This window comes from Pipistrellus hanaki (assembly GCF_964339955.1).
Source record: "Pipistrellus hanaki genome assembly, chromosome: 1".
NCBI lineage: Eukaryota > Metazoa > Chordata > Mammalia > Chiroptera > Vespertilionidae > Pipistrellus > Pipistrellus hanaki.
This window is the reverse complement of record NC_140503.1, coordinates 207,612,959-207,636,692: the sequence shown is the minus strand read 5'-3', so window position 1 is coordinate 207,636,692 and position 23,734 is coordinate 207,612,959.

Here is a 23,734-nt window from a genome sequence, read left to right as displayed (position 1 = left end):
TGCTGCTGCCACTGCCAGCAGTCCAAGCCTCAGCCCAGCCCTGGTTACCTGAGCCTCAGGCAGCCCTGGGTGGCTGGGGGGCTGAGAGGACTGGGCACCGCCATCTTTGAGGGTGTGACAGACAATTAGCATATTCCCTTCTTATAGGCTGTGGGCGCCTCCATCTTTGCGATGGTGCGAGGGTCAATTAGCATATTCCCCCTTTATTAGATAGGAAAGATGGGATGGTGGAACCTAACTGGGCTCAGAGCTCTAGTTGCAAGAAAGTCTGGGAAATGTAGTCCTTCACTTCCCAGCCCCTGCAGTGGGGAAGCAGGAAGAGGTGAGCAGAGATGTTGCACCCACCCACCTCTGTGCGGTTTTCTCCGTGGCCCTTGTTGGCACCCACACTTCCTTATAGGTTATTGGTGGAGAATTCTCGCGCCAGTGTGCCAGCGTTGTCTGTGTGCCTGCAGTGCCTTCCCAGGGCGGGGCTTACAGCCATTGCCCAGTGAGTATTTGCAGAGTGGATGGCTGACTGACGTCTTATCTAAACAGTTGCATCGCTCCCATAGGTCCAGCTGCCCCGCCTTTCACCACTTCCCCTCCACACTGCGACTCGGGACCCTTCACCCCAGTCCTGTGTCTCCCTGTTGAACACCCTCGGTAGCTCCCAGTCACCCAGGGACAGAGCCCAGACTCTCCCACCCGCCTGCAGGGGCCCCTTTATTCCAGACGCTGCCTCCCCAGCCACGAACCCTCCCGCCCACTGGGCCACCCCATCTGCCTACCACCCAACACACTGGGACCTGCCAGGTCTCTGCACACGCCATTTCCTCTGCTTGGATGTCCACCCACACTTCTACAGGGGCAGACTCCTATTCAAGCTTCAAAGCCCAGCCCTCACCCCCCCCCCCTCCCCTGCAGAGCTGTAGCGCTCTGCTCATTCTTCCCTGTTGCCTTGCTTGTCTCCTCCCGACAGTCAGCTCTTAGAAGCCAGTGACTCCATCCTGGTGGCTTCCGCCACCCCGGACCCCAGGGCTCGCACGGAACGGACACACGGGAAGTGCTCGCTGGGAGATGGCTGGGTGATGGCTGGGTATGCAGGGTGAGTTCAAAGGTCAGCGTGTTGTCCGGTGTACCTAGAACTTAGGATCCGAACATATTTATGGAATTATTCTCATGCCGACTTCCTGACTCCGTCCTCACCTACAATGCCCCATTTTACAGGCAGAGAAACCGAGGCCCGGAGAGGCACAAGCAACGCAGGCCCACAAGTGCAAAGCCGCAGGCGCTGACTCCAGAGACAGAGCTGGCCCGGGGGCAGAGGACAGGGCCTCCTGGAGGACTTCCCTGTGAAGGGCCTTTTGATGCAAATTATAAGGCCCTTTGTGCTCCGAGCAATTACGCCTGCGAAGCTGGTGTGCCTGTGTGGGCGCCAGGGAGCATTATTATCTGGTGCCAGGCAGCCTGCCCAGCCCTGCCCCAGACCCAGCCGGCCAGTGGAGGGGCCTGGGCTTCTCCTCCGGGGCCGTCAGGGCGCTCCCCGGGCAGCCGTCCTCTGCCGGCTGCCCGGCCGGAGCCCGGAGCCTCGCCCTTCCCAGTGGCTCCCATCTCCCCTGGCAGAGCTGCCCACTAGGACCAGCCTACTTAAAGCTGTGCCCCTGCCCAGCCACTCCCAAGCCCGGCACAGACCCCACCGTTCCCTTTTTTCCCGTGCTCCCCGGCCCCTCACACAGAGCCTGGCTTACAGTAGACACCGGAGAGACCCTGGCTGAATGAATGAAGGAACGAATGAATGAGTAAGGGTGTGTATGTATGCACATGCAGGCACAATCCTGGGGCACTGCTCACTAGTGGGGTGACTCTGAGCAAGTCGCACCCCCCTCACCCCCCGCAGGCCTCCGTGTGCCCCTCTGTAGGGTGGGAAGAGGCCTTGCACCTCATCCAGCCCTGTCAGGCTCCTGCAGGGAACAGGCGGAAAGTGCTTGGCATGTGCCTGGCATGTAGCAGGGTCTCACACACTTTTCTTGCCCTTCTAACCCCATTTCTGCAGTGGCACTTGCCAAGCTCACTTAAAAAAAAGTTATATATATATATATATATATATATATATATATATATATATATTATTGATTGTTTACAGAGAGGAAGAGAGGGATAGAGAGCTAGAAACATCGATGAGAGAGAATCATCGATCAGCTGCCTCTTGCACACCCCCTACTGAGGATGTGCCCGCAACCAAGGTACATGCCCTTGACCGGAATCGAACCTGGGACCTTTCAGTCTGCAGGCTGACGCTCTATCCACTGAGCCAAACCAGTTTCGGCATTTGCCAATCTCTTAATGTGACTTCGTGTGTGTGAGTGTCGGAAGGTCTGGGGAATCAGGGTCCAGCCGCCTGCCGCTGGTAATGGATGAGCCAGACTTAGTGGCTCAAAGCAAACATCTCTTCCATATTGTGACTGAGGGGTCACTGACCTGGGCAAGGGCCATCGGGCCATTCTGTGCTTGTGTGGCATTGACTGTCCCCGGCCAGTGGCGTGTAGCAGGCAGCGGGGCGGGCTGGCTGGAGGGCGTGTGCAGACACAGAAACACACGTTTCAGGTGAGCCCCCTCCATGTGGGCCCATCACCCGAGTCCTGGCAGGCGCGGTGTGGCAGTGGGAGCCAAGGTCTTCACGACGGGAAGAGGCCGTCATGAAATGACCACTGACCTGTCATTGCCAGCGTGCCCTGCTCAGCTCCAGCGCACACTGGGCTAAAGCACAAACCCACCTCCTGCCGCATCCCTGGCCACCTGGTGGGTGGGGTCCCCGGGAAATGCCCGTTGAAACTCAGATTTGCATGGAGGGAATTGACTGAGGGGTGATCAAGGCAACACCACCTTTCGGGGAGTGAGGAGAGCAGCCCCAGGCCGAGGAGAAGCTGAGCTGTGATGCCGTCTCTACAGAAGCCTTGCATTCAGTGTGGTCTGCCCCGTGGACAGGGCCTCGCTTTGGTGAGGCTGCTGTCAGCAGGTGACGAGGGCCCTGGGGGAGAGGGGCGGGGGGCAGGATGTTGGCAGTACACACAGTACCCACTGCAATTGCAGAGGAAATCGCATGTGGCCGTAGTCAGCTCAGGCTGATGTAACAAAACGCCACAGACGGTGCGTTAAGCCACAGACATTCATCCCCTCACAATTCTGGAGGCTGAAGTCCAAGGTCAAAGTGCCAGCACGGCCGGACATGCTGAGAAACGGGCTCCTGGCTTGCAGCTGGAGGCCTGCATGCTGTGTCTTCATATGGCAGAGAGAGGGAGGAGAGAGAGAGAGAGAGAGAGAGAGAGAGAGAGAGAGAGAGAGAGAGAGAGGCTTCTCCCAATAAGGCCACCTACCCCATCAGATTAGGGCCCGCCCTCGTGACCTCACATGAGCTCTATCTCCAAATTCAGCTTGTTGCCTGAGGTTTTCAGAGCACAGCTGCCTAACAGTGGATAGAAATGTGGAAATGTTTTTCTTGGTTTCCTGTGGCTGTTGCAACAAATGATGACACACGAGTGACTTGAACCGCACACATTTATTACCTCCAGTTCTGGGGTCAGAGATCTGAAAGGACTCTCCCGGGGGCTCAGCCCCAGGCGGGCTCCTCCCGGAGGCCCCCGGGAGACTCCACGTCCGCGCCTTTCCCGCTGGCCAGGCGCTGCCTGCATTCCGTGGCTGTGGCCCCTTCCCCCATCCTCAGGGTTTTTCCTTGACAACCTTTACTTCTTTTTTAAAGACAGCTTCATGGATGTAGAACTGACATGCACATAAACCGCATCTATTTTCCAGGTAACGGTGTCATAAAATATTAACATATGTATCTGACCGTGAATCTATCACCCTAACGAAGTCATTCACATAAACATCACCGCTCAAAGTTCCCTGCAGCTTCCCTGGCTTACCTTCCCTGCTCTGTACCCCAGGCAACCACTGATCTTTCCGATCTACAGACTTTCTAGAACTTTCTGTAAATGAAATCACACCGGATGTAGCCTTTTTGATGGACTTCTTTCACTCAGCATAATGCAATTGAGATTCGCCCAGGTTGTTGCATGTGCCAAAAGTTCACTCCTTTTTCACTGCCGAGTAGTATTCCGCCGTGCAGCTACACCCTGTTTGTGTATGCCATCGTCTGCTGAGGGATACGTGGGCTGCTATTACCATCATTGAAAGCTGCTATTAGCATTTGAGGTAGTTCTGTCTGATCACGTACTTTTGCCTCTCTTGGCTTGACCAGTCATCCAATAGCAGTGTGAGTGTAGCTTTTGGAGAAACTGCCAAACTGCTTCCCAAAAAGACAGAGCCCTCTCACCTCCCTCCCTGCCGTGCGTGACACTCGGCTGCTCTGCCCTCTCTCCAGCACTTGGCACCCTCTGTCTCTTTAAGACCAGCTATTCCAGAGGGGGTGGGGCAGGATCTCCTCGGGGCTGCCCCTGGCCCTCCCCTCCCCATTGGGCATCTTCTCATGCGCATGTGGTCCGTCTGCCTACGTTGGAGGAAGTGACTCTTCAAGTTAGTTTGTTGGAGTTCTTGCTCGTGAGCTGTGAGAATTCTTTCTCTGTTCCAGAAGCCAGTCCTTTTATGGAAAAATGTTATGTAAGAAGCTTTGCCCAGTCTGTGGCCTGCCCTTTCGTCTGTGTGGCTGCCTTCTGAAAAGCAAAAATGTTTCATTTGACGAAATGCAATTTGGTGTTTGTCTTTTATGGCCTGTGGCTTCTGCGTCCCATGGAGGAACCCTCTGCCAGGTCCTTGATCGCACGGCCTTCTCCTGCGCTCTCCCTGGAAGTTCCATCGCTGCACGGAGAGCGTCCTCTGGAGTCTACCGTCTGGACAACAAATGGCAGAGGAGCAGGTGGTGTGGTGCCCAGGAGAGGACCTGGGTAACCCAGTTGATTCCTGGGTTACCAGCCACGTGACCTTGAGCACATCTCTGGGGACTTCAGTTTTCTTATCTATAAATACTAGAGGCCCGGTGCATGAAAATTCATGCACTGGAGGTGGGGGTCCCTCAGCCTGGCCTGCCCCCTCTCTCAGTCTGGGAGCCCTCAGGGGCCGAGGTGACCTGGTGATCAGGGGAAGGCGATGCCCATCACACCTCTGCTGCTACCACTGCCGGCAGCATGAGCCGTAGCTGGCCCTGGTTACCTGAGCCTTGGGTGGCTGGAAACCCCTCATCTAAGACTTGCCTGGGCCTCAGGCTGGCCCTGGGCAGCTGGGAGGCTGAGGGGACTGGGTGCCACCATCTTGTAGCTGTGGGTGCTGTCATCTTTCAGGGCGTGGCAGTCAATTAGCATATTCCCTCCTTATTGGCTCTGGGTTCCACCATCTTTGAGGGCAGTGCAGTCAATTAATATGTTCCTTCCTTATTGGCTGTGGGGACTGCCATCTTTGAGGTGGCATGAGGGTCAATTAGCATATTCTCTTTATTAGATAGGATAGTTCTTAAGTTATAGTCTTGATTAAAAAAAGACAATTAAGGTGCTCAACACAACACAGAGCGTAACAGCAGTTGTGAATGGTCAGTGGTGGGGATTGCTGTCATCACTGCCATCATCATCATCATCATCTCAACAGCCATCACCAGCCATCATCCTCATCACTGCCACTGTCATTGCCATCACCATTGTCACCATCACCCTCATCACCACTCACCACCATCACTTTCCACTTTCACCACCATTAGCCCCATGATCACTGTCAAGACCTCATCATCATCACCATCGTTGCCATCAACTTCACCACCACCAGCTTCACCACCATCACCATCACCACCACCATAACCATCACCACCACCATCACTTTCCACCTTCACCACCATTAGTCCCATGATCACTGTCAAGACCTCATCACCATCACCATCGTTGTTATCAACTTCACCACCACCAGCTTCACCACCATCACCATTACCACCACCATCACTTTCCACCCTCCCCTCCATCAGCAACAGCAGCCTCATCACCTCCACCAGCCCCGTGATCACTGTCACCATCTCAGCCTGCCTGGCCCCATCCCTCAAGCTGGCCTGCTGGCCTGTGTGACCTAGCCAGCTGCTGAGGCCTCAGGGGTGCCAGCTGCTCCCTGGGGATCCCTGCTGCGCTCAGCGCCCTGCCTCACCCCGTCAGCGCACAGGGTGCGTAGCTTGGTTCCGGTGAATGACATGTGGGGCGGATCATATAGGGTTGGGTTCCTGGCTGGGAGGACCCTCTGCTTTCCTCACTGCCCAATGCACGGTGCCGAGGTTGTGCCTGCACACGCGGTAGATGTTTGCTAAGTGACTAAACCAGAGGTTCTCAACCTTCCTGATGCCGCGACCCTCTAATACAGCTCTTCATGTTGTGGTGACCCCCAACCATAACATTATTTTCGTTGCTGTAATTCATAACTGTAATTTGCTACTGTTATGCATCGTAATATAAATAGCTATGTTTTCCCATGGTCTTAGGCTCTACAGCACAGGTTTTCAGCTTGAGACCATTGGTGGCCTAAGACCATCAGAAAACACAGATATTTACATTATGATTCATAACAGTAGCAAAGTTACAGTTATGAAGTAGCAACAAAAATAATGTTATGGTTGGGGGTCACCACAACACGAGGAGCTGTATTAGAGGGGCGCGGCCTTAGGAAGGCGGAGAACCTCTGGTGAACAACGACAAGGCCTGCAATGCCACGATAATACTGATGACTGTCAGTAATGGGCCCTCTGTGTGCGGGCAGTGGTCTGAGTCTGCCCACACCTTGAGCTCGTTAATGAAACAATGAATGCTGAGGGCGTGCCCTGGGGAGGACTGTTTATAATAACACACAGATATCTATCTACAAAGTGCTCCTGATGTGCTACGTGCTACACTAGGACTTAATGTCTTTTTTTAATGTGTGTATATATATATATATATGTATATATATATATATATATATATATATATATATATATATATATATATATATATATTATTGACTTCAGGGAGGAAGGGAGAGGAGGGGAGAGAAAGAGAGAAACATCAATGATGAGAGAGAATCCTTGATTGGCTGTCTCCTGCACCCCACATACCGGGGATGGAGCCCGCAGCTTCTCCTTTCAAGGTCCAGGTTCCTGGGGGAGTTTCTCCTCAGGCGGTTGGAGCAGCTGAGTGCACGTGACCCTGAAATCAGCTGGAGCTCCAGAGCCAACATCAGCCTCCACGCCCATCCCAACACCAGGCCGCTCCCGCCTGTTTTTCCTATTGGCAACTCCCTGGGCCACCCTGAGCTGCCAGGGAGTTAGGGAGGTGAGCACCCATGTCTGTAGCCGCTATGGTGGGGGAAGGGCCGGCAAGAAGCAGGTGCTGGCCCTGGCAGGGTAGCTCCAATGGTTGGATCCAGATACTCCAAGATTGGGGGTCCGATCCCAGGTCAGAGCACACACAAGAATCAACCAATGAATACATTGAAAAGTGGAACAACAAATCGATGTGTTCCCCTCTCTCCTCTTTTTTCTCTCTCTCAAATCAATAAGATAAAATTAAAATTAAAAATCAATTTTTAAAAAAAGAAGGAAGCAGCAGGTGTGGATGGAGCAGCGGTTGGCCAGTGGTGACTGCCAACGGCCCAAGAAGGGCCCAGGGGGGAGTGAGTGTGAGTGGGGACCCTCACCCACCTTCACATCCTCCACGGAGAAACCCTCTCATCCTGAACCTCAGAGTCCCCACCCGCCGGGCAGGGGACAGCGGCCCCATCCCTGTGCAAACCCAGATGACTTCTTTGCTGTCAGCCAGGCGCCATTGCTGTTTAAAAGCAGCCATGGTTCAAGCAGGTGAGAGCTTTCTAAAACATATATTTTTTATTGATTTTTAGTGAGAGAGAGGAGGGAGAGGAAAAGAAAAACATCCATGTGAGCAGACCATCCATTGGCTGCCTCCTGCATGCCCCCTACGGGGCATCGAGCCTGGCCCCCCGGGCATGTGTCCTGACCAGGAATCAGACCAGCAACCTGTCCGTGCGTGGGATGGCGCCCAACCAACTGAGCCACACCGGCCGACAGGGGACAGCTCTCTGCTCCCGCTCCAGCCCACCACTGCAATCCATCCCCACTCGCCAGCCCTGAGACTTTGATCATGTCTCCTGACCTCTCTGTGCCTCAGTTTCCTCATCTGGGCATGACAGCAGCATCAGAAACACGCCTGGCCTGTAGTAAGGACTGCATAAAGTTAACCACGACCGACATAGCACACCGCTCACACCAACGTTCCCCCACATCAGCGTGAGGTCACTGTGCTCCCCACACAGCTGCCCGGCACCTGCAGCGAGACCTGGACAGGTGCCTGAGGCCTCTTGGGGTCGCCTGGGCCCCTTGCACACACCGAGCCGCCTCCGCCCCTCCTCAGGCTGCCCCGGCCCTTCCCGGGAATTTCCACTCAATTAGAAATGTTCTTGTATTAGCTGAAACCGGTTTGGCTCAGTGGTAGAGTGTTGGTCTGCGGACTGAAAGGTCCCGGGTTCGATTCTGGTCAAGGGCATGTACGTTGGTTGCGGACACATCCCCGGTGGGGGATATGCAGGAGGCGGCTGATCGATGTTTCTCTCTCATCGACGTTTCTGGCTCTCTCTCTCTCCCTTCCTCTCTGTAAAAAATCAATAAAATATATTTTAAAAAATAAAAAATAAATGATGGCAAAAAAAGAAAAGAAATGTTCATGTATTATTTCCTAACATTTTTTTAAAAATTTCAAACCTAGTAAAAAGTTGCATGCCTGGCTGGCGTGGCTCAGTCATTGAGCATCAACCTATGAACCAGGCGGTCACAGTCCGAGTCCCAGTCAGAGCGCATGCCCGGGTTCGAGGCTCGATCCCCAGTGCGGGGTGTGCGTCTCTCTCCCTCTCCCTTCCTTTCTGAAATCAATAAAAGTGCGTAGCTTTTTAAGTAGTTGCATAAAAGAGCAACCACATGCCCACCCTTCACTCCGAGTCTACGCTCCTCAGGTGCTGCTGCCCCAATGGCTCTGTGCCCGCCCCCAGCAGGAGCCCCCGGAGTCAGTGACTTCAACAATTGCGCTTTCTTTTCTCTCCAGAGAGGGATCGGCTGGGAGGCCTGTGAAGGAGCTGCGGTTACATCTTCATCTGTGGTAATGGGATTAGCATGGCCCTTGGCAGGGCCCGGGCAGCAGGAGGGCAGGCCCTGCCAGCAATGGTGACCCAGGTAAGACCTGCTCCCAGGCCGGTCCCCGCACACCGCCAGGTCTGGACAGGCTGAGCGGCGAGGGGCCGTGCTCTCTGAGGGGTGCGGGGACCAGGAAATGGAATTAGCCCCCCCCAATGCACTGTGGGTCCAGCCCCGGCCTCTCCGCCAATCAAGGATCTCTGGGCCCAGGGACAACAGAAATGGGTGTCGTGTGTGTGTGTGTGCATGCGTGCTTGTGTGCATGTATACATGTATATGTGTGTGCATGTATGTATGCACACATGTGTGTGTGTGTGTGTGTGTGTGTGTGTTGGGTGGGCATGTCTTTTTCAGCCTTATACATCCCACCCCAAAAATGTAGGACCAAACAAAGGTAGGAGCAGAGTAAGGGAGCCTGGTGTCTCGGCCTGTCTGAACCAGCTACATCCGCTTGTCCACAGACCCACTATGTGCCCTGCAGCTGACGGGACATGCATGGCAGTGCGCCGGGCCCAGTCCTGAGAGCCCTGCCTGCGTTATTTCACACAGTTCTCACCCCGGTCCGGGAGGCCGGGACCGGCCACCCCAGGACGCGGTGAAGTGCCCCAACTCACAGAGGAGGGCTCCCAGCTGATGCTGAAGTAGACCCTCGACCCTGACATTGGTGGTCCCCCAAGCAGAGGCTCGGAGACCACAGAGGGATTTTGCCTGTGGAATACACATGTATTGCACATTTTTCTTGAAATTTCCACTCTATTAGAAATTTTAATGTGTTATTTTCCTAGAATTTTATTTTTTTTTAAAATTTCAAACCTACTAAAAAGTTGCATGAGTGAACAACCATATGCCCACCCTTCACTTAGAGTCTAAATCATCATGTGTTAACATTGTCCATATTTGCTTTCTCTCTCTCTCAATACACACACACACACATACACACTAGAGGCCTGATGCACAAAATTTGAATAAGACTAGGCCTTCCTTCCAACAGCTGCTGGCACCGGCTTCCCTCTGGCACCCAGGACCCAGGCTTCCCTCAGCCCCAGATTCGTCCGGAAGGTCATCGGAAGGATATCCGGTCTAATTTGCATATCACGCTTTATTGTTATAGATATATGTCACTAAGTCGCAGCTCCTACCACGGGAATGGTGGGCACACCCCCAGCAGTCCCCTCCTCTCTCTGCCCCAAAGCTGATTTTGTTCAGAGACAAGGATGGATCCAGCCCGTCGGCCTTTGCAGGACGCCCCCTTTTGCAGCCTCCCTTGCAGCTAGGCTCAGCCATGCGACCAATCTGGACAGTGAGGCACAGAGGAGAGTTTTTGGAGAGACCTGCCTTTGGGCACCTTTTTCCTTTGCCACTAAAAGGAGAAACCACTCCAGGAACCGCCCTCCCCGATCGGCCCCCCACTTCCCGCCTTGAACTTGGTTGTGAGCCTGGAGCTGCAGCAGCCACGCGGGACCATAACGCAACCACGCACATCTGGGGGCGGAGCGGGAAAGGGGGGAGACCTGGCCTGGCGATGCTGAAGGGCAGTGCAGGGGCTGCTCCGGCCTGAACGTCCCCTCCCGTTGCTCCTCGTGGGAGAAAGCACACGTCTTTGCGGCTTAGGCTACAATCGAAGGCAATCCTAATTGATGCTTTCCCGGGCTTCCGAGAAAGCTCCAGACACAGCGGAAAGTACACGGTCTAGGGGGCCAGACAGAGCCGGGCCCAAACATCAGAGGGAGACTCTAATTAGGTCTGTGAGCCCGGGTACGCTATCCAACCTCTCTGAATCATATATCTCAGAAAGAGAAGGAAGGAAGGAGGGAGGAGAAAGGGAGGGAAGAAGGGAAGAAGGGAGGAAAGGAGGGAAGGAGGGGGAAAAGGAGAGAGGGGGAAGGGAGGGAGGGAGGAAGGAAAATAAACTCCAGGAAATGTTGCCAGGCCGGGAAGACGTCCTTACATACCTCTATATTCAATGGCCCATTCAACCAATATTTGGTGAGCACCTACTCTGTACCATCCATTTAGTAACTATTGAATGAGCACCTACTGTGCGCTGAGCACCGTTCTCAGCACTGCGGGCATGTCCCCGAAAAAACAGCCCGCTCTCCTAACGCACCATGTGCTGCTGCCTCCGGCTGTAACTGCAGGCCAGCCTCGCTCAGCAGAGGGGTCGGTCCCCTGTTCACAGACCAGGGACTGAGGCCCAGCGAGGTCTGGCCTCGAGGCCGCCCTGTTCGCACCGCCCTCTGCGCTCTTCCCGGGCAGTGGGCACGGACCCCAGCGACTCTGCAGCCAGTTCCCCGCCCAGCCCCGCGGCCCACCCACACTCCACGCTGTCATCATTTCTGGGGGACAGGAGGGTGGACCCCTTTCAGCTCTGTCTCTGGCATTGGTATCGGCGAGAAGTCACCATAGCAACCCTCCCTGCCGCCACCAGCCACCGGGCAGCACCTGGCACCCTGTACCTCATCGCACCCGCCCAACAGCCCTTTGGGATGTGCGTTATTTTAGCCCCATTTTGCTGACGGGGAAGCTGGGGTTCACAATTTGCCCAGAGAAGTGGTTGGCAAACCGCGGCTCGGGAGCCACATGCGGCTCTTTGGCCCCTTGAGTGTGGCTCTTCCACAAAATACCATGGCCTGGGCAAATCTATGTTGAACAAGTGGCATTAGAAGAAGTTTAAGTTTAAAAAATGTGGCTCTCGCCCTGACTGGTGTGGCTCAGTGGATAGAACATCGGCCTGTAGACTGAAGGGTCCCAGGTTCGATTCCAGTCAAGGGCATGTACCTCGGTTTCGGGCTCATCCCCAGTAGGAGATGTGCAAGAGGCAGCTGATCGATGCTTCTCTCTCATCGATGTTTCTCTCTTTCCCTTTCCCTTCCTCTCTGAAAAAAATAAATAAATAAAAAGGATTTTTTTTAAATGTGGCTCTCAAAGGAAATTTCAATCGTACTATTGCTTTCGGGCTCTGAGTCTTTGCCGACCCCTGGCCCAGGGGGTCATCCCGGGAGCAGCAGCATGCGCTCCAATCCAGGTGTGTCCCGTGGGAAAGGCCGGGTGGGGAGGAGCCGGGCCCAGCGGGCTGCCAATCAAGGAGCAGGCTGGCTGCCTGGCATTTAAATGGTAGCACGGGCCCTGGACGAGCTGCCCAGCCCCCAGTCTGTCTGGCCACGTCCCCGGGGGCTGCGGCTCCGCCCTGGGCACAGTGGGGGGCGGGGGCGATGGGAAGAGCGGCCGAGGTCTGTGCTGCATCCACACCGGTGAGGGGAAGCCCGAGTGTGGCAGGGCCAATTGCCGGGCGGACCTCTGCTGACTGGAAAGTTGCTACCACATGTCCCTAATCCACACTGCCAGCCGCGGGCCAGGTGCTGGGACGCCATCAGGAGCTGCCCCAGGGGCCGGCGGAGCAGGGACAGCCGGACCCCAGCATCCCGGCCCTGTGTACCTACTGCGTGCTGGGGGGCGGCTGGGGGGTCGCACCCATTGTTCCATTTCATCCTTTCAACAGACCAGCGAGGTCGATGATACCACCGCTCATACATACCCACTTTCCGGATAAGGAAACCGAGGCTCAGAGAGGCGAGGTCATGTGTGTACACAGCTGGGGGTGGGAGCCGTGGCCTCGTTCTGTGTTCATCCCGGGACACAGTCCTGCAGCCTTCCGGTTTGGAAACACGTATAAGCGGTGTCTTGCCTCTCTCCTGACGCCTCACACGCATGGGCACCGTATGGATTGTGGGGCCACACGTGCGGCCCCACGGGAGTGTCAGCTTCGTGGAGGCCAGGCCTGATCAGATGAACCCACCGGTGCCCAGGGCCGTCACACGGGAAGGGCTCAGGAAGAGGTGAGCGGGGAGACGGCAGGCCTTCGCTGTGGAGAGGGGAGGCCGGGAGAGGGGCTGGGAACGCAGGAAAGGAGGCACAGGAAGAGTAAAATGGCAAAAGATAGGAAAGTCAATACGAAGGCAGGCCTGGAGAGGAAACGGGTTGCAATAAAAGCAAGAGCGATAAGAGAAACAAAGGGGCAGGCCTTGGCAAAGGGGAGGTCTCAGGAGAACAGAGCCCTCCCACCCCCCAGAAGATCAGGAAGCCATCTTGAAGGTGGTGAGCTCCCTGTCCCTAGAGGTGTGCAAGCGGGGCTGCCAGCCCCGGGCACTGGGACGTCCTACGGAGGATTGGTGCATCCTGGCATGGCTGCACCGGCTTCTCCAACCCCCCAGAGATGGAGGCTCTCCTGGGACGACACCCCCGCTGATACACAATCACAAGTACAGGGCTTTTTCCACACCTTTTGTGGCAATTTGAACGGAGGTAGGAAGACCCAGAATTGTAAGCTCAAAGCTGCTCTTCTGTTTGATATACACCGAGTGGCCCGATGATGATGATGATCTCTGAACCCATAGTAATCTGGCCACTCAGTGTATGTCCTATATAATAAAAGGCTAATATGAAAATTGTCCCCTCGACCAGGAGTTCAACCAGCAGACAGGCTAGCTAACTGCCCATGTCCCCTCCACCTGTCCAGGCTGGCCAGACCCCACCCATGCACGAATTCATGCACCGGGCCTCTAATTATATATATATATATATATATATATATATATATATATATATATATATATACACACACACACACACACACACACACACACACACACACACACACTGAGAGGCCAGATTATTATGCGTTCAGAGATCATCATAATCTGGCCACTCAGTGTAGATGCTCTGTCCGTGGCCCTGACCTCCCAAATCCAGCCCGAGGCCAGCTGCGATCTTGACCAAGGCTGCAGCATTAGAGAGAGGATGGGACCTGAGTTTCCCCACCCGCACTCAGGACTGACTGTGGCTTGACCCTGGCCCCCAGCCTTCTCTCCCTCTGCTCCCCATCCGAGCTCCACGGAAGCCCAGGCTTGACCCCAGGCAGTCCCGCCCTCTTTGACCCCATCGTTCCGGTGTTGGGTGGAGGCTGACCCTGGAAAGGGGTGTCCGCCCAGACCCCTCTCTCTAGCCCAAGTCCAGGTCCAGTCTCCTTCTGCAGAGGAAATCCCCCAATAGCCGGGCAGCTGGGGTCTGCCTTCCGGCAGCGGAGGGTCCGGGCAGCGCCACGGGGTCCACAGGCCGGGCGCTGTTCTGGCTCTGAGACCTCAGCCCAGTCGCCTAACCTCTCCGCGCCTGTGTCCTCCGTGGTGTGAGCGGCAGTTCTCACACTTCCTGGTCTCGGGGTCCCTTTGCCCTCCTAATACTGTCGAGGTCCCCAAAGAGACCTTGTATCTGTTGTTTCTACCAACATTTAGAAATTAAAACAGAAATGTTTTAGGATATTTTATTAATTCTTTTCAAAGTAATAACAAACCTCTGGCCTAAAAACATAAATATCATGTTTTTAATTTCCAAGGAAACGCCAGTGAGAAGCGTGGCATTGGTTTCCATTTCCAGTAGATTTCTTTACTGGCTGCTCTCACAGGTGCACACACACACACACACACACACACACACACACACACACACCGCCCCCTTGAGCTTTCAATCAATGGCAGGCAGTAGGTGGTTTAGTTCCATGGTTGGCAAACTGCGGCTCTTCGGCCCCTTGAGTGTGGCTCTTCCACAAAATACCACAGCCTGGGTGAGTCTGTTTTGAAGAAGTGGCGTTAGAGGAAGTTTAAGTTTAAAAAATGTGGCTCTCAAAAGAAATTTTGATCGTCGTGCTGTTGATATTTGGCTCTGTGGACTGATGAGTTTGCCGACGGCTGGCTTAGTTGAAGAAGAGGTGGCCTCGCAGACGCGCAGTTAGAAAAGGGAGGAGTGTTTTAATAGGCTTGTCAGATCCTGTCTCGATATGCCATGACGCTTGACACGCGGTAGCATTTTAACAGTTATGACATGGAATCCAAAAACATCGCGATGAACATTTGGTTCTTTGTTACGTTGAAATCCATCGGTTTATTTTGCACGTTGACTGGATCTTTGACCTGCATGTGATCTTAAAATACCATGTATTCAGCATGTGTGAAATGCTGGCTCACCAACTTAGGAGATCCTTCACATGTTGACACTTTTATTTATTTATTTACTTTTAAATATATTTTATTGATTTTTTACAGAGAGGAAGGGAGAGAGATAGAGAGTTAGAAACATCATGAGAGAGTCATCGATCAGCTGCCTCTTGCACGCCCCCTACTGGGGATGTGCCCACAACCAAGGTACATGCCCTTGACTGGAATCGAACCTGGGACCTTTCAGTCTGCAGGCCGACGCTCTATTCACTGAGCCAAACCGGTTTCGGCAACGTGTTGACACTTTTAATTACACAACACCGTAAAAACTCATTCGTTCACCGCATCACCAATGTGTGTCACCACCAGAAAAGCCTTTAGCTGCTGGGGAGCAAGTATAGAGGGAAAGCCCTGGGAGGAAGCAAGAAAGCAGCTGTCTGCAAGGCAGGAAGGGAGCCCTCACCAGAGATCAAACTTGTGGGCACTTTGATCATGAACTTCTAGCCTCCAGAACCATGAGAAAATAGATGTCTATCATTCAAGCCCTCCTGCCTGTGCTATTTTGTTATGGCAGCCTTAGCAAACTCACACACCCTCCCAGACCCTCCTCCCCCCGAGACACTGATATTGGTGGGCTGTATGGCCTGGAAGTCGTTCGTTAGCTGGGAAGAGCGGGACATGAGCAGACAATATTAGTGTTAGGCTCTCTGTTCCCAGGCAGCCCATGGGCAAAGCTCCCAGGCTCGAGAATCAGGCCTGAAAGGAGGTTTCTGGTGAGAACATTCCAGGATGCCAGTGGAAAATCCTGCTGCTGGATATGTGAGAACCAAATCGGGAAGAAAACAATTTTCTAGTTGATTTTCTAAAACAATAAACAATGGAAAGAATGCCAGGGTAGTCCTTTTAATGACCACAAACCAGAGAAAACCGGCTTCAAGTCCTAAAGCCATTAGGCAGACTCAGCAAGGCAGATCTGTCACAGGGGAGGCATCAGCAGTTCATCTGATGATGATGATGGTGATGGTGATGATGGTGGTGATAATGGTGATGATGGTGGTGATGATGGTGATGGTGATGGTGGTGATGATGATGGTGGTGGTGGTAATGATGATGATGGTGGTGGTGGTAATGATGATGATGGTGGTGGTGATGATGATGATGATGGTGGTGATGATGATGATGATGATGATGGTGGTGGTGGTGATGGTGATGATGATGATGATGGTGATGGTGATGGTGATGGTGATGGTGGTGGAGGTGGTGATTATGATGATTATGATGGTGATGATGATGGTGATGGTGATGATGGTGGTGATGATGATGGTGATGATGATGATGATGATGGTGGTAATGATGATGATGGTGGTGATGATGATGATGATGATGCTGGTGGTGGTGGTGGTAATGGTAATGATGATGATGGTGGAGGTAATGATGATGATAATGGTGATGATGGTGGTAATGATGATGGTGATGGTGATGATGATGATGGTAATGGTGATGGTGATGGTGATGGTGATGGTGGTGGTGGTGGTGGTGGTGGTGGTGGTGGTGGTGGTTTGGTGATGACAGTGATGATATGATAACGAAGATGATGCTGATATTGATTGTGATAATAGTGACAATGTCAATAATGATGGTGGCAATGTTAGTGATGATAATGATGATGATAAAGGTAATAGTGATGGTGAGTGATGATAATGAAGATCTTGATGATGGTAGAAGTATTGCAATGATGATAATGGTCACTATAGTGCTGATGATGGCATTGATTATGATGATAATGATAATGATAATGGGGATTTGCAGCTCCTTTCCTACAGAAAAGGGAAGTTGAGCCTTTTCTCCAGTTTGGAAATTACTCTTCAACACTGTTTTCCTGAAATGGAATTCTCCTGGAAGAGGTATCGGAAGAGTGCCCCTCGCTCCCAGGGATAGTTCCCTCTTACTGATCCTAAAGAGGCCACCTCCCAGGCCACGGGCATCTGTGACCACAGGACCCTCCCCTTCCGCAGTGGTGGGCATCCCAGCAGGCTCATCCTAAGTGGATCTATGCGCAGGACGGTGTGCTGGGGTTCTAGCCCTGAGGGCCATGGGTCGTGTTCCTGGCTGAGGTCACCCAGTCCTCAGGCCTTCAGAGACCTGGCACCCCTCCTGGCACCCACATAACGAAGCTCAGTCTTGTCTGTGGATGGAGAGACACATGGAAAGGGTGAGGCCCAGGCAGCCCCCTGGAGGGAGGGCTGCCCCACCCAAGCTCCCGCTGAATGCCACCATGTGAGCAATCCCAGCCAACCCCCCAGGAGTGGAAGAGCCACCCAGCTGAGCCCAGCCAACGCCCAGAGCTCTGAGATTTCACAGGTTATTGCTGTCAGAGGCCCGACAACAGAAATAGTCCCTCACGCTTCCGTGGGCCGACCACCTTCAGCTCCCCTCGCGTGGACGGCCCTCCCCGGGAAGCCCGGGTCAAGCAGAGGAACCCCCTGTCCAGGCACCCAGAACGGGTCCCTTCCCGCTCTCACCCCCACCTGCGCACGGCCCCATGGCCCAGAGCCTCAGTTTCCCCTGCCACAACAACCGCTTCTCAGGTGGATGAGATCTGGGGTGTACGGAGGACGAGGGCGGAGGTCCTCCATCCCTCCTTCTGACAAAATGTACGTCTTTGTGGGTGAGCTACACACGTTGTGGTTGGAGAAAGGCTCAGAGCCCACAGGATGGAGATACAAACTTAGTTTGAAAGGAGACCACACCTTACGGGGAGCATGCTGACTTCCGTAGCTACAGGCGGGACCCAAGACCCCAAAATGCTCTCAGTCCAACACGCAGTCCTATCCGTGGTGCTAGAGGGATTCTGGGCCCCAGGGGCCCTGCAGAGCTCGCACACGCCCTCCTGCCTCTGCCTCCAGGGGCTGTGCTCTGCTCCCCACCCCCGCATTATCCTGGGATTTCCACCCACGCATCCACTTTGGGAATTGGCCCCTCTGTCTGTCCATCTCCTGCAAGGGGGGCCCCCCAGAAATCATACAGGAGCCCACAGCCGCCCTCCACACAGCAGGTGGAAGTCACAGGCTCTCAGCAAAATAAAAAGGAAGGTTCTGTCTGTCCTCTCATTAAGGTGATGTCCTGGGAGCCCGGGGGAGGGGGGGGGTGGAGCAGGGGCGCCTGGGAGGAAGTGGGCGGGGCCGGGGCCCAGGTGTTCCTCCCCCAGGAGCTCCCCTCACCCCCACCTGCATCAGGCATAGGCACCCCAGCTGTGGGCGTGACACCCAGGCTCAGAGGGGGGGGGGCTGATTCAAAGCCAGGTGCTACCCCCACCCCGCCACCACCCCCCTCCTCCCTGAGGCCAGGGCCTGCGTGCGCCCCAGGTGGCTTCTCCCTCCGGCTTTGGCACAGGGGCTGTGGGCTGAACTGCCCGGGTTCAAATCCCAGCTCCACCCCTCCTTGTATGACCTCGGGCTCTCCACTCTCACCTCAGAACTCAGTTTCCCCGCCTGTCCAATGGCATCCACAGCGACAGCTTCCCGAAAGGGTGCTGTAAAGGGCCCACAGCAGCCACAAGGTGACTCAGGGGATGAGAAGGACCCAGCAGAGTGGTCGGCGGGCGGGCTGGCACTGGAGAGAAGGAGGCGGGAGGGGTCCTGACTTCAAATCCCAGCCCGAGGCTCCACCTGGGACAGAGCCCCAGCGCCTGCCTGAGGTGGGAGGTCCTTCCTCCGCCCTCCACGGCTGCTGGAGGCATGCACGCTGCGGAGCACGATCCCAGACACTCCGTCCCAGAGGCAGGGAGAGGGAGAGAGAGAGAAACATCAGTGATGAGAGCGAATCATGCATCAGCTGCCTCCTGCACACCCCACACGGGACGGAGCCCACAACCTGGGCATGACCTGGGCGTGCCCTGACTGGGAATGGAACCGTGGCCTCCTGGTTCATAGGTCAACGCTCAGCCACTGAGCCACGCGGGCCGGGCACAGGACTCATTGATTAGCTCAGTCCCTTGAGCTCATCATGGCTTCATACAAAACAGAGAAGATGCCGAACTGGGAGAGGAGGGAGCTGGGAATGTGATGCTGGCCCAGGCCCTCTTCCAGGGGTTCAGATGGGGAGCCTGGGGGTGGCACGGCGCCCCAGAGCAAGGGGAGGTCAGAGGTCATTGCCGGAACCGAAGGGCCCGCCTCAGCCAGCACCTCGGGCGGCCGGGTGTCCTACCTCAGTGCAGTGACGTTGCTCCTGCAGCGCTGAGAGGGTCCCCGCCCGCCCTGTGAGCGCTGCAGCGATAGAGCCGGTGGAGAGCGCGGAGCGCCATCTGCTTCTAGGAGAGTGACCGGCTCCCAGAGGCCCTAGAAGTGCGGGGGAGCCGCCGTGGTGGGCGAGGCGCTTCCGAGTCCGGGTGCCTGTCCCTGCCGGCCGCGCAGGGGCGGCCCAGGCTACAGCTGCCACCTGACTGTCCATGCTCAACACGGGATGGAAAACTCGGGGATCTGATAGAAAAGCCCACAAAGGGCCTTTCCGGTGCAGCTCAGAGGCAGAGCATCGGCCGAGCACGGAGGGCCTCAGGTGTGATTCCCCATCAGGGGAAGTACCTGGCCCGCAGGTTCCTTTCCTGCCCCCAGGGGTGGCTGTGGAGGCAGCCAATCAGTGTGTCTCTCACATTGATGTTTCTCTCCCTCTCTCTCTCTCTCTCTCCCTCCCTCCCTCTCTCCCTCCATCCTCCCTTCCACTCTTTAAATAAATAAATAAATAAATAAATAAATAAATAAATAAATAAATAATCAATGGAAAAAATATCCTCAGGTGAGGATTAACAATAACAACAATAACAGCAATAATAATACAGGAAGGTGGGCCAGAAGGGAGGCCCAACTGGCTAAGGCAGCAGTCAGCAAACTGCGGCTCTGTGGACTAATGATTTTGCCAACCACTGCTTAAGGCATTATTACCCTTCCCCAGAAGTTCTGGCTTCAGGTTAAAGACATTAGTACATGATTAAAATGTTTTTTAAGTGTTTCTCCCTAAGGCAGTGGTCGGCAAACTCATTCGTCCACAGGGCGGCAAACCGCGGCTCTCGAGCTGCATGTGCCTTGCGAGCCACAGTTTGCCGACCAGTGGGCTAAGGAGAGATGTGCAAGCGCCTTCGTGAGGAGAGACGTGATTTGCAATGTGGGTGCCGCCTTGGCCTGCTGTGGGAGGGGCACGTCCCCAAGAGGCTGAGCTACGGGGTGGGAGGGGCTCAGAGGACCCGGCTCCCTCCCCAGCCCCCTGAGCCTCCTCTCTGGGCAGGAAGTCTGCACAGAGTCCCTGGAGGGTAGGACACAGATGCCCAAGGAGCATGGGTCATGGGAACAGGGACGGGGGCAACCTGGTGCCACCCCTCACGAGGACACGCGCAGCTGTCCAGGCCAGGGCTCAGGGTACGGGTGCGAGGGGACAAGGTGATGACCTGAGGGCACAGGGCGGGGCTTGCATTTCTCATCCCCACCCCTGTTTCTGCCTGGCAAGTTCTAGATGTCCAGACTGGGCCTCTTGGTCTCTTCCTCTGTCCTGGGGGCAGACAGCAACCCCTCCTTTGGCCGATGAGGGGGTTAGGTGAGTCCTGGGGCTCATGGACCCCTAGTGCCCGACCCAGTGGTTGGCAAACACATTAGTCAACAGAGCCAAATATCAACAGCACGATGATTGAAATTTCTTTTGAGAGCCACATTTTAAAAAAAATATATTTTATTGATCCCTTGACGGGAATCGAACTTGGGATCTTTCAGTCTGCAGGCTGACGCTCTATCCACTGAGTCAAACCGGTTTCGGCCAAGAGCCAAATTTTTTAAACTTCAACTTCTTCGAACGCCACATATTCAGCATAGACTCTCCCAGGCCGTGGCATTTTGTGGAAGAGCCACACTCCAGGGGCCAAAGAGCCGCATGTGGCTCGCGAGCCGCCGTTTGCTGACCACGGGCCTGGCCCATAGTAGGTGCTCACTAAACAGTCGTCACCAACCAGCTCTTGCAAACACGATGCCCAAATCAAGGCAAACCTCACGCATAGGACACTCCTTGTCCTCATTCCCGGGGTTTGCCGCTACCCAGACAGCGTCCCTGGGACCTTGTGGGCCCTGAGTTCTTTCCTTATTTATGCTCTTGCAGTCACCCCCCTCCTCCTTCTTCCTCCTCTCCCCCCCCCCCCCCCCCCCCCCCGTCCTGCCACAGGAAATGCAGCAGGGCTGGTCCTGAGGCCAGCGTGGCCCTCCGCGCCGGCTCCTTCCTGCCCACCCCCGCCCGCCGGGGCGCCCTGATTAGCGGGTATTGGGTGACCCCTGCTCTTCTTCCCGCCCCGCAAGGGTTAAGCAGCCTTCCTGCTGGGCGGCGGAGGAGGCCGGCGGCAGGCGGCTTTCATTACTTTGATGGGATACATGTGCTGGGCTCTATCTCCGGCCCTTTCTCCGTAATTCAGCGCTCGAACGTCTCAGCTGTCGGCGATCTGCAGACAATCGCTCGGGGTAATACTATCCGGAAAAAGCTGATAAAACGCAGATGTGACGAGGCCTCTGAAATTTGCGGTTTGCTAAGTGGTTTGCTGCGATGCCCGCCCGTGGCCAGGGCGGCTTCCCTTCGGGGCTGGGAACCGAGGGGGTGGGTGGGAGCCGCGTTGTGTGTGAGTGTGTGTGTGTGTGTGTTTCCCAGTGGAAGGTTGGCTGGAGGAAGTGACTGCAGGATTTCTCTCTGTCATCAGGAAGATGGACAGATAGAACGCAGAGGGTGATGGGGGCCGACCTCGGGGCGTGCCAGCTCCCCCTCCGCCCCCACCAGGCCAGCTTGCGAGGGAGCCTCCAGGAGTGGGGTGCCGGGGGCCTCTGGGCACATGGCTTTGGTGCAGGGGTTCTGTGTGACCTGGGGCAGGACCCTTGACCTCCCTCTGGACTCACCTGAGAGTCCCGATCACTAAGGACCTCGGGGACTTGCCAGCGGGCGCACCTAGTAGGTGCTCTGTGAGCTAGCAGGGCTCCTCTTCCTCCTGCCATCCACCCAGGGTCCTCAGCGACCCCAGAGAGTCCAGGTGAAGGCACTGGATGCCATTGGGTGGCTGGTGAGGGGCCAGGCTGTTAGCCCCCCAAATCAGGACTTCCCAGGCCAGAGTCAGCAGACTGGACCCCGTGGTTGGTTGAAACAATAGTCACTGGGGTCTTCCTGGGCCAATGAGAAGGGGAGAGAAGTGCCCTCCAACCCCAACTTGAACCCAGGTCCCCGCTTCCCATGTGGGAGGTCGGGCTGCATCTTCCTCGAGGTCCCGGCGACGCTGGTGTCACTGGTCCCTGGGCCACGCCGCGAGCAGAACGAGGCGGGAGGACCCCAAGGCATCAGGCTGCAGAGAGGCTTCGGGCACATCCCGTCCCTCCCTTCTCTGGCCGAGGGAATCTCTGCTGACCAGAGAGGGCAGGCAGCGCGGCTGGTGCGGCACAGCACGCCGGGAGCAGAGCCGGTCTGGGGAGCGACATCCACGCCCCACCATGCCATTCGCGGGTGGCCCACCTTTCGTAAGGGGTGAGGACTGTTTGCAGACGTCAGGTGTGTATACATGGAAGTGTCACAAAGAGACCATGTCACTGTTCCGGTCACCGGTCGCCTTGGCAACAAAGGAAAAGGGCGCGACTGATACCATTATGTGCTGTCCTTGGGACCAAAAAGGTGGTTCTTTTTTCTTTTTTTCTTTTTTAAATGTATTTTTATTGTTTTCAGAGAGGAAGGGAGAGGGAGAGACAGAAACATCAATGACGAGAGAGAATCATGGATCAGCTGCCTTCTGCATGCCCCCCACCGGGAATTGAGCCTGCAACCCGAGCATGTGCCTTTGACCAGAATCGAGCCCGGGACCCTTCAGTCTGCAGGCCAATGCTCTATCCACTGAGCTACCCCAGCTAGGGATGGGTAGTTCTTAAAACAGCAAAGGGCCTGACTCACAGCAGCAAAGACCCCACCCAGGTGCGGGGGTGTGGCTTTGTGGCCACTGCCTCAGAGCGCCTGCACTCCTCTTCGTATTTATATCACGTTCCTTCTCTCTCTCTCTCTTTTTTTTAAAAAATATATTTTATTGATTTTTTTACAGAGAGGAAGAGAGAGGGACAGAGAGAAACATCGATGAGAGAGAATCATCGATCAGTTGCCTCTTGCACACCCACTACTGGGGATGTGCCTTGCAACCAAGGTACATGCCCTTGACTGGAATCGAACCTGGGACCCTTCAGTCCGCAGGCCGATGCTCTATCCACTGAGCCAAACTGGTTTCGGCACGTTCCTTCTCTTAAAAAAAAAAAAAAATATATATATATATATATATATATATATATATATATATATATATGTGTGTGTGTGTGTGTGTGTGTGTGTGTGTGTGTGTGCGCGTTGATTTCAGAGAGGAAGAGAGAGGGAGCGAGAGACAGACACATCCATGAGGAGAGAGAATCATGGATCGGCTGCCTCCTGTGCGCCCCATTCTCGGGATCGGCCTGCCACCTGGTGAATGTGCCCTGGCTGGGAATCTCACTGGGACCTCCTTGGGCAGAGGTGGACCACTGAGCTACGCCAGCCGGGCTCAACCTCCTTCTCTCCATCTCTACCTCTC